Below are 17,085 nucleotides of genomic sequence, written 5' to 3'. Positions count from 1 at the left end.
CATTCGCTTCGTAGCTAAGGCCGTAACACCGCCGGAATCCCGTTGTCTCTACTGGTACCGCCCACTTCGTAAGTCCTCCGAATCATCGGGAACGGAGAGACCAAGTTCCCCTCAAGTCCTTCGAGGCCACTTTTATGCTGTGGTAGAAGTGAACTTTTCCACTGCAGCAGTATATACACGGATAGTGCTTCCAGAAATGGCAAGTCTGCCCAATAAAGGGAAATTAACAAGGAAACTGCAGAGGCCACGTCTGGTACCTCAATGGTGGGTCCCTGTGCAGCGTCACACTGACACTTTGGCTTGTGTTGGCTGAAACATATCTATATCAATTCGGTGAAGCCTTTCAGGCACAACATCTCAGTGGTTAATATCTCTTCAACGCACATTACAGTTGCAGAGAGGTATTCCTCGGAAGATGGGGTTAGTGATTGAATCATTGTGGTGTATGACTTCAGGCCAGCACGAGGAAGAAGCCACGGTCTTCTCGTTCGTCCCAGGGTCGTCGACGTGTGAAGACAATCACAAGCGTTATGGCTATTGCAGATGAGGATGAAGTCCTAACCTGCATCATCAACGGAATACTGATTTCGCTACACGTCGACACAGGCTCTTAATTACTACACGATCTTGGGAAATGATGTCTGGCTTAAGCTTGGGAAGCTGAAACTGGGTTCAGCTGTTCAGCAACTGAAGGTACTTATCGATCTCAGCATACCGCTGAAGGGTCAATGTTTGGTGAAGGTCAATGTTGCTGGCGATCCCACGAACTTGAAGCACTCTTCGCAGACTTCAACGGCATCGGTTTACTTGGCGGAGAATGGATTCGCAAGTTGAAGCTCAACCTCAACGCAATGTTTGTCGGACGAATGGAGCTCAGCAGCCGGATTTGACATCTATTCTACAGAAGTACGAAGATCTCTTTGAAGATGCTTTGGGCTGCTGTTCTAAGGTCAAGGTTCAATTACAGTTTAAGTCGGTAGCAAGACCAAAATTCTGCAAAGCAAGACCCATTCCGTTTGCTCTTCGTGAAACTGTTGAAAACCTTGAGAGAGAAGCGAAGAACTGTGTTCTGACACCCATAGAACTATCTCAGTGGGCTACTCCAATCGCCGTAGTTACCAAACCGAACGGGGCGGCACGTGTGGTGACTTTAGCCTTACTGCAAATCCTGAGCTTGATGTCGTACAGTACCCTCTACCGCGCCCGGAGGAGTTATTCGCCAGGTTGAACGGCGGAAGGAAATTCACCAAGGTTCATCTCTCGAAAGCATATTTGCTGTTGGAGGCAAAAGGGGTTCTTGGGGTGAACACCCACAAAGGTCTGTTCCGGTTCAACAGAATGCCTTTTGAAATATCTTCAGCGCCTGCGATATTTCGGAGGTCTATCTGGGGTAGCCGGCCCTCGTGATGAGGGCTACAATCCCCATTTTTTTCTTTCAATCATCATCATCATTTCGGAGGTCTATAGAACAGGTCACTGCTGGTTTAGACGGCGTGGCGTGTTACCTGGACGACATCATAGTCACAGGAAGGAGGCCGAACATCTAATCCATCTGGAGGAAGTCGTGCGACGTCTCTGTGAATATGGCTTCCGTCTCAAGAAACAGAAGTGCGATTTCTTCAAGCCAGAGGTAGAATATCTCGCACAAGTTGTGTTGGCAGAAGGTTTTCGATCATCACCGAAGAAAGTGTCGGCAGTCATCAACATGCCAGAGCCAAAGAACGTGGTGGATCTTCGAGCTTTCCTCGGTCTTGTACAGTATAGTTTTAAGAAAAATCTTCCCGGAACAGCAGCGCAAGCGATACTGCCTCGACGCCCGTTTTATGGGCCGCACATTCAAAGACACGGCCCACCCGGGGGCAGATCGCGTTATCAAGGGGCCCTTCTCCAAAATACAAAGGACCGGCTCACTTTCTCTCGCGCACCCTTGAATAGGCTCTTGAAGAATGATGTGTACTGGGATTGATCACCTGCAAGCGCTGGTGCGTTTGAGGAGATCAAGCGACGTCTCACGTCCATCGATTCCTTAGCACACTTCGACCCGAGTAAGACCTTGTAGCTCGCAGCAGACGCGTCCTCAGTAGGCGTTCGTGCTGTAATCTGCAACAGTATTAATGGCAAGGGTAAGCCTATCGCCCACGCTTCAAAGACATTGACATCAACAACAAAAAAAAAAAAAAAAGGAAAAGAAAAGAAAAAAGACTATGCACAGATTGAAAAGGAAGCTCTGGCAATTATTTTGGCGTGAAGAAGTTTCACGGGTATCTGTGTGGTAGGAAGTTTGTTCTGTATACGGACCATAAACCATTGACAGCAATTGGTACAAAACGGGAAATTCCGGTGACTGCAGCTAACAGAATGCAGCGTTGGGCTTTACCGCTCGTTGGTCATTCCTTTGACATTCAGTACAAGCCCACAACTCAGTTCGGAAATGCCGACGGACTGTCTCGTCTTCAGACAGGTCCTGACCCAGAATTCGACGCCGCAATGGCGCAGGACACCCTTTTCGTTGGAGGTATCCACTCGTCCCGTGTCTCCGCCGTACTTTCTGTCGCCATAGGCAAGGTTCCTGTGAAAGCTTCTGAAATCGCAAAAGCCACATCATCTGATTGGGTTCTTTCAAGGATATACCGCCACATCATGGAACGATGGCCGAATTGTGAACGTGACCCCGATCCGCAAGCATATTTCACACGGAAGACAGAGCTAACGACAGAGAATGGTTGCGTTGCAAACAACAAAATTTTTTTTTATTGACAAAGGTGTACCGTGGCTGATATAGGATGTGTTATCTTCGGGGTGCTGTTGATCGAGCGTTTGCGTCCCTTTTCTGCCCATTTGTAATAAAGAGTTGATAGCCCGACGTTCACCGTGTTTTGTCTGTCTTTGTCCTCGTCTCATCGTCGCTAGGTTGCTTCAGTTATGTATCAACCGGCCCCTTTTGTGGCTTATTTAAAGGAAACAGCTTAAGGTACATGCTGACGACCTTAAAGGGGCACTGAAACGCAAAAACAAGTTTACTTCAAATTACGTTACACACTATGTTGATTTCGTACTTGGAATCATAATGACTCTTCAGCGTGTGCATCGGTGTTTTTAGTCCGTTCTGCGCGTGCACGCGCGTGCCACGCCATGGCACGCGCAGTCCCGGTACAAAACATACGGCGCATTCCATTGGCAGAGCTGGGTCAATATTTTTGCCCCGGGAAGGGACAAAAACTGTTCCATTGGCAGAATCGTGTCAGACATTGAATGTTTCATTGGCGGAGCAAGGGCAAAACGTTTGCTCGAAAGAGCAATAGTTTTTGAGCCACGAAACCAAAGCTAACCTGGGAAGGCACGGGCTCACGTGCTATGCGCAGCGCGTTCTTCGTACCTCGAACGATTGTTAGCATTCCATTGACGGAGCAAACCCGTGTAACCCCGCCGGGAGCACGCACTCAAACCCCACCCAACGCGGGGCAAAATCTGCTCTCCCAGTGGAATACGCCAATAGTGTGCGTTACGAAGCGCACTGACGTCGCTGTCCGAAGGACATGAAGATAAACGTTGCCAGTGGGACATTCACGAGAACTGTTGTGGTCTACAATTAAGTGAATCTGTATTGAAAAATACAGCAGTGCGCATAATGCCGCGCATATACGGAACTCTACGATCGGGCCCATTCCAAATCCACACGCGCACGATAGGTATGCGCGCGCTTCTCCTGCTGTCTCATTGGATGCCGCCAATCTTTGCCTCCTTGGGATCCCATACGTTGCCGCCAAAGACGGCTCAGTTTTCATTGCGTTTTTCTTCTAAACGGTAGCGTTGTGTGAACTAATTTTGTTTTAATTGCACTAATTGAAACACGAACTTTCATTTGAGGGCAAGTCGTTTTTGCATTTTAGTGCCCCTTTAAGAAACGACAACCTGAAGTTGACGAACTTGACCCGACTTCATGGACACATGAAGCTGAGCCCACGACAACGGCTGCCGACCATCGTAATTCTGCACCTTCCTCTGAGAGCCAGCAGCCGGACGCACCTCAATAGACGACTTCGGAAAATCCCAGAGAGCTTAGCGTCGCTTTGAACTGTGGGAATTGTTTATCAGGAAGACGGAGAAGGTCTCCAAACTGTTTCGATTTCTCCTCTCTCGGCCCATAGTCCACGAGGTGTCAAGGTCAGCGAAAACGAAACGTGAAGGACAGTTATCCCTTCCTCATGACAATAATTTCCCAGGATGCAACCCGTGCGCAAGGAGCACTGGGATTTCCTGAAATCGACTATTTCGGCTCCACCTGACAGGGAGGAAGTGTAGTGGCTCAGCTGGCGACACCGGAGAAGTGTCGCATGCCGCAAGCCGCGAATGGGGTCATTCTGATTCAGGAGCCGCGCTGCTACCCACGTAGCTGACTGTTAATAAATAGTGTTTTGTTACTCTGTTACAGGTACGATAGCAGTAAACAGTAATTCAAATTACATTGTTCTGTGCTTGTTGCAGACATAACTAAAATTCCTAAAAGCGTGTGCACTGCCCCTTTAAACTCAACGCGCCAGCGGTTGTACCACTGGCACAAAAGCGTTAAACAGTACTTCAAATTGCGGTGCTCCGCTATGTTCACAGTTGAACGAAATACTTAAATCCGTGTGCAACGTCCCTTTAAAATGTAATTTGCTATCACTGTTACGAAAGCGGCAAACAATAATTCAAATTGATCCGCTGTGTTCCTCCAGAAGTTAAATAAAATTAAAGAGAGTTGCTAAAATTGTGTACGCCGCTCCTTTAAAGTGTCACGTACTGGTTGCGGTGGTACTGGCACCAAGGGGCAAATAATAATTCAAGTTCATCTGATTGATTGATTTTAAAAGAAAAAAATGGAGATGGTAGTCTCGAGCCGCTCGGGACTGGCTACTCCAGGACGCGTTATTAATAAAAGAAAGGGAAACTACACTACATGAACTTGAGCGTTTCAAGTTCATCTGTGCTCCAAGCAAAGGAACTGATGCACCTACTGAGCACCACTGAGGAACCTAAAAGCGCTGCACATAATTTTTGGTAAAATTTTGTGGCATATTGTGAGGAACATCTGTATAGAAATTATCTCGTTCCAAGACTGAGCAGATTTTACTCAACCGAATGTACTACAAACTAAGCGCTTCGCTTCTGTATTGTCATCAAGCAGGAGAGCTACCTATGGAGGTAGTCCCCTTTGGACAGACACTAACTTTACGCTACAGTCCTACAAGCTAGATAACAACACTCTCTAGGAGAGTTTGCTTTTCGTACTGACCATACCATGCGAACAATCCAAACACGGGAGAGCCGCTGCAGAGTGCAGTACGGTCCTAGCGCGCTGGCTAGAACATGATTTGCCACTCACCCTGAACGTGGCGGTAAAGACGAGTAGACGTCAGCCAGCGGCGAGAGCACTCCACAAGACGATACAGTGCTTGCTCACGGGCAATGTGGCTACGAAGCCCTGTCCTGACAGCCTGAAATACAGCTGCGTCTCCGAGGTCTGGGCCACCGAAAGCCAGCCGGCAACGACGTATCCAAATTTGAAAGTTGATCTCGGGAATTAATAAAGCCAATTGTTTACGCTGAACGCGCGGAACAGGCAACGGTTCCAGGAACTGTACGGTGGCCCAGGCGACAGTCGACAGCTGAAATATCTGGGTTACTCTGCGCCACAGCAAAAGAGGAACACGACAACGCCTGAAACAGTGCTCTGCGGTTTCACACACCCCGCAAGACGGGCAACCGTCAGAGCGAGAGATGTGAAAACGGTGTAGTCGCTCGCGAAGAGGAAGAACGTCGTGGGCCAACTTCCACTGAAGACTGGCGCGGCGGGCATCTAGCCAGCCCGCAGTGATTCGACGCCAAGACAGCTTCGTCGGCACCGAAGGAACTGGGGGACCAGACTCCAACTCCCGGATAGCTGTATAAAAATCGCTGACAGCCCATAATTGTATGTCAGCGTCCGGAAGCTGGAGTCGCAAACGCCGTACAACATCAACACAAGCACTGTATTGATGAGGCAGGACTTCGGACCTAGGCCGAAACCTAGGGCTCTCAACGAACCACCTGGTAGCACATCCCAGAGAGTACTGAACTAATGCGCACGCTGGGTGTTCGGGAGTGTGCAATGCCTCGAAATAAACGCGCGACTGAAGTGCAAGGCACTTGTCGAGCACCACCGGCAAGGCCAAGCCGCCCCGATCACGTGTACGGTGCAAGCGGGACCTCGCGACCCACTCCACCGAACCGCCCCAGAGGAAACGGAACGCGTGCCTAGTGATGGCAGTACGAATTAGTGATGGCGGTGTGGCAACGACTCCTAAAAACCACAAGCGACTGTAGTACCAGGCCACTAGCAGATGAGCACGAAAAGTGATGGGCAAATCAACAAACTTAAGCTGCCGCAGGACTGCTCTGCAACGATTAAACACTCGTGGCCAATTTACAGTAGATATGCCAGTGCAATCAAAAGTAACGCCAAGAATTTTGACTTCTGGCCTCACTGGAACACGGAAAGGAGCCCCGCAGGAAGGCTGGAGGTTCAAAAACAGTGCTGCACTTTTTGATCTATTCAGTCTTGCCCCTGAAACAGCTCCGTAATCCTCAAACGCCTTCAAAACGGGCCCTAGGGAACACTCGCGAGAAACGATCACAGAGATGTCGTCCGCGAACGCAAAAACAGGTGGGGGGCATCCATTGGGCAGTGGCAATGTAACTGGAAGCGAGCACAGTCTCTCGAGTAGAGGGTTGATGGCAATGGTGTACAAGGCGGGAGAGAGGGGACATCCTTGACGGACCCCACAAGTTACATCAAAGGGGGACGACAGCCCGCCAGCGACAGAGACAACGCTTCTAGCGCCCCTATACAACGTTTCCACATACCTGACCCAAGCAACGGCGAACCCATATGCCCTCAGCCGAGAGAACAGGTATGCGTGTCGCACGCGATCGAATGCCTTGGACTGATCGAATGACGCCAGCACAGCGGGGGCATGACCACTGTTAATCCAGTGGATGGCATCACGAAGAGCGATTCGCTTCGCTTCTGTGAAGCCAGAGGGCACTGAATGCAACACTCTTGTGACATCATCAGGGCGTCTTTTCCCGGCACTGCTTTAGTTATAGTGGGCTAGAAATACGGGTGTGCCAATCGGCCTATCCAATGCATGGGGAAGGAGGGTCCCTCAAATGAAGCATAGATCGAGTCGTCGCTCGCAGCGAACCATGCGGATTCGCCACGAACTACAAAGGAAAACTAAGTCTCCGCCTGTGTCTCCGTGTAAGCAATAAAACATTTTTGATGTCGAAGCTTTCTTCAGCGGCAACTGGGTGATTCCATTTCAATTCAGGCAAGGCGGTCCGGCGACCACCGCCGATTTTTTCTGAAAAAATATATGTTGTAGCCCAGCGCCAGGCAGGAATGAAATGACCAACATTTTGGCTCTAAGTGTTTGCACTCGCGAGTAAAAAATTCGCAAAGAAAATGACCCGGGAAAAGAGTTTTCAGATGAAGCGTTTTTGGGATTTTATAACTCGCCAAAGGAAGCGTGCAAAGCATTGAAATTTTTTGTGGATTACGACAGGTGTGCGACCTCTAGGAAGGCGTAAACAAAACAAGACAATATTTTTTAGATTTTTAGACAAAAATGGCCAAACTTGCTCTTTAAGGCAGAATTTACTCACCTTCCTCGCTGCGCCGTGCCCATCCTATACAAGTTAGATATATATGCCGCATACCACTGCGTAGAGCAAAGCTTGGGCTACAATTTGGTACCAAATTTGCAGCTCTGAACGAAGTTACTCTTCCGTACGGGGCCGTCAAATAGGGGTCACTCTCGAAAAAAAGCGATATTTGGGCGCTTGTATCTCAAAAACCCAGTCTCGATTTTCTTCAAACTTAGCACATGTCTAGAAGGATATATATTCTCCTCGTAAACCGGAAATGAAGGGTTTTTTCCTAGCACAACGAAAACTACAACGCGTCAAAGTTGGAGACCCGGACGGCTATCTTCCTTGCAGACTATCGCAGCGCTGCTGACCTTCGTTGCCCAGGAAACCCTCTTCCTTTTATTCTCCTTCCTCTTCACTTTTTTTGCAACATTCTCTTGGTTCCGCGCAGCTTATTTTGACAACTTTCTTCCAACTTTCTCACGCGAAAGTTAATATGCGTCGGCAACTACTTTGTTGTCCCAGCGAACCGACCACCCCTGTGGTCGGAGCCGACGAACATTGCCTGCCACTAACAAGATTAGCGTTGTCATCATTTCCGGCTTTGGACGTTCACACCGGTTCACACTAAAGGCGGAGACGAAAAAGTGAGTGTGTGCTGGGTCTTGGTACATCTGATTGCTACCAAGGCTAGGTGTAGGATGCCCCCAAGGTCTTGTTCCTGGGCGCCGGGCGTCACAGACTCTCATTTACTTTACTTTCGCTGTTTCACACTCGTCTGCTTTCACCCTTGCCCACTCTACACACACGTCACAGTGGTTCTGCAATCATTATTCACTGAGTTTACAAATTTCGTATCCCCAGCGTTGTTTTTGCTTCATGCTGTGTCTGAGCCATGAGCGCGAAGTACAGTAAGGACCTTCGCCTTCAACGGACATCATAAAGTCCGCGACCACAATGGTCTCTAAACTGAGTACTAGAATTGAAAAGACGAAGCTTCTTCACTTGGACAGCTCGAAACTAGAGGTGTTCCGCGCCGCGAAGAAGGAGGAGTGGGCCACACTGCGACCAGTACCTGGAATCCTATCTTCCCACCTGTGGTCAAAGGAGGTGAACGCGAGTGGTCAAGCCGTTTCGAAGATGTCAAGAACTGCTTGATAGTATAGACTGTACTAAGCCTGTACTGTACTGTAAGCATTACGAGGCTCTACTGTGTGCTGTACAGCTACAAGGGAAATTCCCATCGCCTGCTTTTTTGTTTTTCGCCTTCGGCGCCATGGAGATTCAACGGTGCCCTTATCAGCAAAGCCACAGTCAGTGTAAATAAATACAGTAAATGATTCACGTAAACTGCTTGAATTAACTCGTTAAATAAACACAACTTGGCGACTGTTTTCTCTTGCACGCACGTATAAGGGTCACGAGCTTATAGCATCCTCGCTTTCATCACATTTGACGACACTTGTTGAGTAGTGCTGAGAGGTAGTGCAGCAACCGTTTTCGTGTCCTTCTACGGTTTTTATACTGCTCACCGTTACATTACTGCCAGAAGAGGGCAGAAAACAGGCAAACGCATGCGTTTCTTGACTTTTTCTTGCCTGTACATTTTCAGTCTTTTTCATACGTTGTGCCTCAGTGTTAGAAAACATTGTACAAAGGAGGGGTACGCTAACGTACAGAGCACACGTTCACCCTTCACAGCATCCGTACACCGCAAACAGGCATAAAGTCTGCTTGCGGCATACCGAGAATCATGATTCCATGGTATACTGATATTGGCGTTATCTGCCCGGGTCTCCAACTTTGACGCGTTGTAGTTTTCGTTGTGCTATGAAAAAACCCTCCATTTCTCGTTTACGAGGAGAATATATATCCTTCTCGACATGTGCTAAGTTTGAAGAAAATCGAGACTGGGGTTTTTGAGATACAAGCGCCCAAATATCGCTTTTTTTCGAGAGTGACCCCTATTTGACGGCCCCGTTCGTAAAAGTAACTTTGTTCAGAGCTGCAAATTTGTACCAAATTGTAGCCCAAGCTTTGCTCTATGCAGTGGTATGCGGCTTGTCTCTCTAACTTGTATAGAATGGGCACGGCGCAGCGAGGAAGGTGAGTAAATTCTGATTTAAAGAGCAAGTTTGGCCATTTTTGACTAAAAATCTAAAAAATATTTTCTTGTTTTGTTTACGCCTTCCGAGCGGTCGCACACCTGTCGTCATCCACAAAAAAATTTCAATGCTTTGCACGCTTCCTTTGGCGAGTTATAAAATCCCAAAAACGCTTCATCTGAGAACTCTTTTCCCGGGTCATTTTCTTTCCGAATTTTTTACTCGCGAGTGCAAACACTTAGAGCCAAAATATTTGTCATTTCATTCCTGCCGGGCGCTGGTCGACAAGCCTACAACATATACAGGGTTAGTCTAGCAAACGTTACACATTTTGATCGCATCGTAAAAATAGAAGACTGGGTTCATCCAGCACCAAACTTTGCAGACTGGTAGCCATTTGTCTGAAGTTTTGTTGGAATTTTTTTCTGAGTATTATGGTCCTGTAGAAGAAAAATTAAAAATCAAGCAAAATCTCGCCCCATGCATTTTCAATGGCCTATCTCACTCAAAAGCCGCCATTTTCTGCTCTGTGCGCTTCAGTTTCATTTCACCACACACAGGTGGCACTAGCATACAGAACAAGACTGGAACAAGACGATTGGTGCATAACGTCAGAATCGGCATGTGACATCGTTGTAGGCAGCGCTACCTGTGGAAAGTGATGCGAATGTGAAGCAGACACAAGAAAAAATGGCGGTGTTTGCGTGGGATAGGCCATTGAAAATGCATGGGGCGAGATTTTGCTTTATTTTTAATTTTCTTTCTACATGACCATAGCGCTTACAAAAAATTCGAATGAAACTTCAGATAAATGACTATCGGTCTGCCAAGTTTGGGATGGGCCAAGCCTAGTCTTCTATTTTTACAGTGCGATCGAAATGTGTAACGTTTGCTAGAATAACCCTGTATTTTTTCAGAAAAAATCGGCGGCGGTCGCCGGACCGCCTTGCCTGAGTTGAAATGGAATCACCCAACTGTTCCTGCTTGCATTTATGGTTGTCAGTTAGGGAACAGTACGTCGAAGTCGTCACGTGACAACGGCAGACGGGTGTGCCTAATGGCACACACCTGAACGTCTCGATGTGATAACACATGCCATGCTGTGGATGTTCGTTCGTCACCTTATCAGTAAAGCGCCTGGGCGTGTACATGCTTTGATTCCCAAGTTCGGTGAACAAGAAAATAAATAATAAGAATAAAAAAACGCTATCTCGTCTACTTCTTGCTTCGACAGACGTAAAATGAAGGGGTTCTCGAGGAATAATATTCCACTGGTGAAAATACTTCTAACATTTCTAACATAGAGTGAGATCAGTAGACAGCAGAATGGTTCCTGTTGTGGTTTCGCAGTGTACTAAGGGCCACAAAGGATTTTGTTCGTCAGTTTGTGATACTATACGAGCGACTCGAAAGTATCGTCGATTCGTTTATCATCACCTGCTGAGAATCTTTGTCACAGTTTTGCGGCATTTCGTATGAAACCTTTCCGTCGTGCCGTAAGTAATAAGTCGCAAGACATGCCACTGTCGTCATATGGTACTGTGTTAATGCTTGATGGAATAGATTGCTGTATAGAGTTTCTTGTTTCGTCGGGCTCCCCCATTTCAAAAGCAAACAAATAAAAAAGCAGTGAAGGCCAGCCGCGGTGATACCTTCAACAAAACAACTGATAACGAGTGACTCGTGGCCTTGTTTGTCCGTATCGCAACCCAACATTCGTCCCAACCCAATGTCAACCCAATGTCAGCGTCAATTGTTTATCAGCTCGTCACGCGTCGTCCATCATAAAGCAACTGTTCACAAGATAGCTTTCTTTCTCTTGTCTACGTATCATGGCTTTCCAATAAAAGCAATACCACGGACCGTGGCAATACACAGCAATAAAGTGTTGCCACCATGATTCATCCTTGTTATCACGATGATAGCGGCGAGCTCCCTGTCTCAACAATCGTTGAATCACGTGTTGTTGGCGAGCACAACAGTAAAATCCAACTCACTTTGCGGGCACATACAACAGTAATCATACCGAAACTACCGCTGTGTGTCGCTAAGAGCGCAGTCGTCCACCCCTCTGAGGCAGTGAACTGGCCTGATTTGGCCAGCTTCCGCTTGCCGCTAGGGTGTCGTACCGAGGAGAAAATACACCGCTCGCGTGTTCCGTAAACGTTTGTCGGGACCTGTACATATACGGGTTGGTCCAATTTTCCGCATTTGTAGCCAATATGGGGTGCACACGGGCAATATGGGCCCATATTGCCGACATTTTCTCCATTACTGGTTGAAACTTGGCAATATGGGCCCCATATTGCCAAGTTTGGGCAAATATGGGGAAAATCCTGTGGTTCACAGCTGATGCTATAATGTCCAAATCACTGATGTCTGTAACTCACATTAACTTACGGACTGCACACTGCACATATTTAAGAGACGAAGGGTACCTGTCTTATGGCAGTTTCAACCTTTAAATGTTTTATTGATATGACAGACATGCCTAAGTTTGTGTGGTACAGGTACAATTTATGATATAAAAATAAACTCTTGACAGCTCAAACACTGACTTACTGGCCGACAAATCAATTTTTGTCTGGGCTTTCTTAGTGAAACGTACAGCTTTTGCCATGTCAGAAATGCTTTTGTATTGTTTTTAGACAAGCTACTTGTTTTACAGCGCTTGTGTGCCATCACTTCTTCGTGTTTTGGTGTATTTTTTGCGCAAGCACTCGACGTGCGTCTGCAATATCGGTTATGTATTGCCAGTCTGCTTCCAATACTGTGACTCGAAGGGTTCTTGAAGGGCAACATTCTTCCTGTATTGCCAACTTATTATTAAATTATTAGTCGAATATAAGTTGTATTGGACGCTATGTGGTGCCGACCTTCCTAGCTTCTATCCAATATGGGTTCGTTGTTGGCAATCATGACCAACCAATATTGGCCCAAGAATCAGCGCTGCCTTGGATTCTGTAACGTTCTCACACTCTCTCGAAAGCATTCAGGGGCACATAATGAGCTATATTCAGTGATTTGTCCAGAACCCGCCACCCCCCAATTTTAATAATAGGGGGGGGGGGTAATAAGTTTGCAATTAGTGGTTGCGCAGCGTTTTTTTAGGACTTGCGACTAAGGCACCTACACTCTAAAGTCTGTACCTTATAACGTATATCTTATATCAAGCTGTACCCGATCAATATAGGGTCAGGGCCGGCGATAGGGGGGGGGGGGCAGTAAGGCGTCCACCTTAGGCCCCGCGCGCGCACGAAGCCCTCAACCAGGGATTACTTTTTTTTCTTTTTAGATATCAAGTATGCACTTAATCGCACACGCGATCTTCGACTAAAACAGAGATGAGCGAAGAATATGTTATGTGCCATTCCGTCATGTGATGAGAAAAAGTCCCACTTTTAAGAACAATCTGCCAACCCTGCAAGCTATACCTAGGATTTCGCACCCTTCTCTCCTGCTGCCATTTCCCGTACTGCTAAAATCTGCCACTGCGAAAAATCTTACCACTTCTTATCTTTTCATTACTGCTGGTGTGAAACAAGCCTGGCGACCCTGTCTGGCTGACCTTTCCCTCGTTCCTCTTCTTTGGTACAATTAAACATATCCCCCCCCCCCCCCCCCAAGCCTGGCGATGTGCCATATTGCCTCAGGCCCCGCACACCCCCTAGCACCAGTCCCGTATAGGGTACACCAGCGAAGTTTTCCCACTGCGTTATACTGCACCGGTTTGAACAAAGTCGACCGCCTCGTATATGTAAGGTAGAAGGAAATCTATAAGGCATATTATCGTTTTCTAAGGTACATGTGTGTGTACCGTATAACACCCCAAGCAGCACAATGTACTGAAAGTCGAGTGCAATAGGGGTGGACGGGTAGGTGGAAGGCCTTGAACACGCTCTTGCAACTAACGAACATTGATAAGACGCATACCGTCCACCCCTATTGTACTCGACTTTCAGTACATTGTGCTGCTTGGGGTGTTATACGGTACACACACATGTACCTTAGAAAACGATAATATGCCTCATAGATTTCCTTCTACCATAAACCGGAGTTATCTTAAACTGCGCCGGTGGAGGCACGTGGATCGAGGAGGAGGAGGAGGAGTGTCGTTGGGAGGAACCGAGAGGTCTGCCTGACTGATTAGGCGGCATGTTTCTCGGGAAGGGAAAGGTGGTGGAGAGGAGGAGAGGAAAGGGTGAAGTGGAAGACCGAGCGGAATCCGCTCGGGGGGAGGATAGCTGCGTCCATGGGCCGACTTCAGGGGAACTGTGCCACATCTGAGGGAAACCCAGAGAAACCCCAGACGGCACAGCCGGCCCGCGGATTCGAACTGCGGACCTCCGAGTCTCCAAGCGCACGCGTTACCGCTGCGCCACCGGAGCTGGTGGCACGTGGATCAGATTTTGTTATTTTAGTTTCGTCGGCAACATCCTGTCCCATCTCCAGCCAATCAAATCTTTCATACCTGCGCAAGGAAAAATTTCCTGTGGGGCTGTAACTGTAGTCTCGTCTACGTGGGAACATTTATAGCCGCGAAACTGCTGTCTCCGTTCGATGAACTCAAGTTTAAGTGCTCCAACATGAACCCCAGTGACGATTTCCCCCCCCCCCCCAACTTTTATCATCACGGTGCCTCCTATGCGAACGGTAAAACATTTTAGAGGGTTTTCGATTTGCACACCGACAGTTGTTCTTCATAGTGGCATTTCACGATAACTTTATTCAGTTAATCAATGGAAAGGGTAATTTCAAAACCGCGGGCATGCACGCGTGTGCGTGATGGACCATAGCTCACCCACGCGTGCGGGCAAGTCTGTGTAGCATTGAGGCATGTTAGTAATATCTAGTCCGTTCACTATTACTCCCATATATAGGTCTAGTCAGGACACAACGCATCTACCTATGCTGTGGCACATTGTCTTCCTATAGGCCTGTTGCGCTGGAGTTTTTCGAAGAGCCAGCTAGCGATAGACATGCAAACCAGCCCCTAGTTCAGCGGCCTCCCATGTGTACATTTTTGCGTAATTTTCCTGCGAATGGGAAGAAGCGCACGAGAGCGAAAACATCGCAATATTAGAAGTTTGTTGTTATTCTTGTTAGGGTGTTGCCACAGGTACAGAAATTCAGAAGATAAACGTGTCTCTACAGCCTTATAAACAAACCATGCTAAAGGTGTCGCAGCCACCGTTGGATTAGTGCTGTTCACCGTGTGATAGCAATGTTTACAAGATTCTCAATGGAATGACTCCAGCTACCTTTATCTAGGACTCAGACAAGACGTTTCACATGTCATTTGGCACACAGCAGGTGTGATTAAGTTCGGCAACAAATATGTGAAAGAACGTGATTCTAGCTTCGGAATAACAGACGACGGAAACGAGTTTTCACGTTTTACAATGACACATACGTCGTGAATCTTTGAACAGGCAAAAAGCACAGCAGCTTATTAAGATGATCTCACCAAGGGACCTCGTACTGATTGATAACGGGGGGGGGGGGGGGGGGGGATGTTTAATAGAGTGAAAGAAACAAAAAACAAAAAATGAAAATGTCAGTCAGTCTATTGCCAGCTTGCTATTCCGAAAAAGAAACTGAAAAATAAAGAAAAAGAAAGGAACTGAGAATAAACGAAAGAAATAAAGGAAAGGAAACAAAAATGAAAGAAAAACACGCACGCAGTGCAGTGCAGTGCAGTACAGGCACAAAAGAAAGTTCCAAGAATGTCCAGTCAGAGGGAAGACGCAAGGCCCGAGTCATTTAAGAAGCAGAGCAGGGCTGTGGTGATGGCACACTGAGTAGGCCGAGGGATGGGACCGAGGAGGGTGGCCATGTGGTTGCAGCACAGCTGTATTAGACGGCGATGGAGGGCTTGCCGTTGGGGAATGTGCTGCTGGCACTGCAGAAGACAAAGGGCATTGATAAAGGGCTTTCTGGAATTCAACGCCGTAGTGAGAACAAAGATAAAATTCTGCTGACGCCTCCAATTTCATGTCTAGTGCGCAGTTTTGAGAGTAGCAGATGCAAGATAATGACTACATTGCTCAAGTTCGCAACCATGTCGAACGTGAGTAGTGGTATATATAAGATCTTAACAATGGGCCGCATAACAATGGGCCGCTCAGGTTACATGCGACACGCACACGCACGATAAGATATATCAGAAAACAATGGAAATCATGTATCGATAGTGTGAACAATGGGTTCCCAGGTTTCAATAACATGCGCCGCCAGGATAAGGTAACGGTTAACTCAGGTAAACAATGGGAACTCACGTGTCGATAGTGTTTGATGGGCACCTGGATGCACGTTTAATAACATTTAATAACACGCAATGACATGTAATAACGCGCAATGACATGTAATAACACGCAAATGACATGTAATAACACACAAATGACATTTAATAACAGGCAATAACATCTGATGACATTTAATAGTATTTTTCCGATCGGGTTGACGTCAGTCCGTCACCTAGTTTGGTTGCCGCGTCAGAGCGCCAGGTAGTTTCGGTTCCCACCAAGCGCCCTCTAGTTTTCAAGCTTTGGCCGTCTGTAGTTTTGGTTTCGGTTTTAAATGAATGGACGCCAAGCTTGGTTGCTCCACGTGTAGTTCTGGTTTCAGTTTCGAATTCCTAGGCGTTGCCAGATGCCCTCTGCTTTCAAGCTATTGACCGACTGTAATTTCGGTTTCAAACCGCAGCACGCTAGTTTCGCTGTGACAACGTCAACGCAGGTTTTTGAATGGTTGCCAGATGTCCCTCTAGTTTCAAGCTTTTGACCGTCTGTACTTTCGGTTTCATTTGACAAAAAATAAATGCCGCGTCACAGCATGATTTTCCCCCCATGCTACTTTGATAAGTACAATCAAATAATGATGTATATCAGAGACCAAACAACACTGTATATATTCCTTTTTTATTTCAGCACATTATTTTACTACTCTTTTATTCAACTAACAAAAGATATGTTACAAATTACCAGAGTCTTGCTTGACTTCATCCTTGTACAGAAGCAATCTGTAAAAAACAAAGGGAAAACGAAACATCCTGTGAATGCTCTTCTCAATCAGGACAAAGTCTAGGATGACTCAAATCTCGATCAGGTGCCACGCAACAACAACAAGCAGCATTATCAAAAAATCGGTTAACGTTTTCCACTTTCCGATATGTCTCTGATACTGTGTCATGCATTTGCATTGGAGTACGACGTTTGGAAGTAAATAACCCAGTGACAACAATCACTATAAAATAGAGGTGTTCTATACACACGCATTTCCAAACTTGTGTTGCGCATTGCGACAATAG

The sequence above is a fragment of the Ornithodoros turicata genome, chromosome 1 (genome assembly GCF_037126465.1).
Source record: "Ornithodoros turicata isolate Travis chromosome 1, ASM3712646v1, whole genome shotgun sequence".
In the NCBI taxonomy this organism is placed as follows: Eukaryota; Metazoa; Arthropoda; class Arachnida; order Ixodida; family Argasidae; genus Ornithodoros; species Ornithodoros turicata.
Note: the sequence above shows the minus strand (reverse complement) of the source record.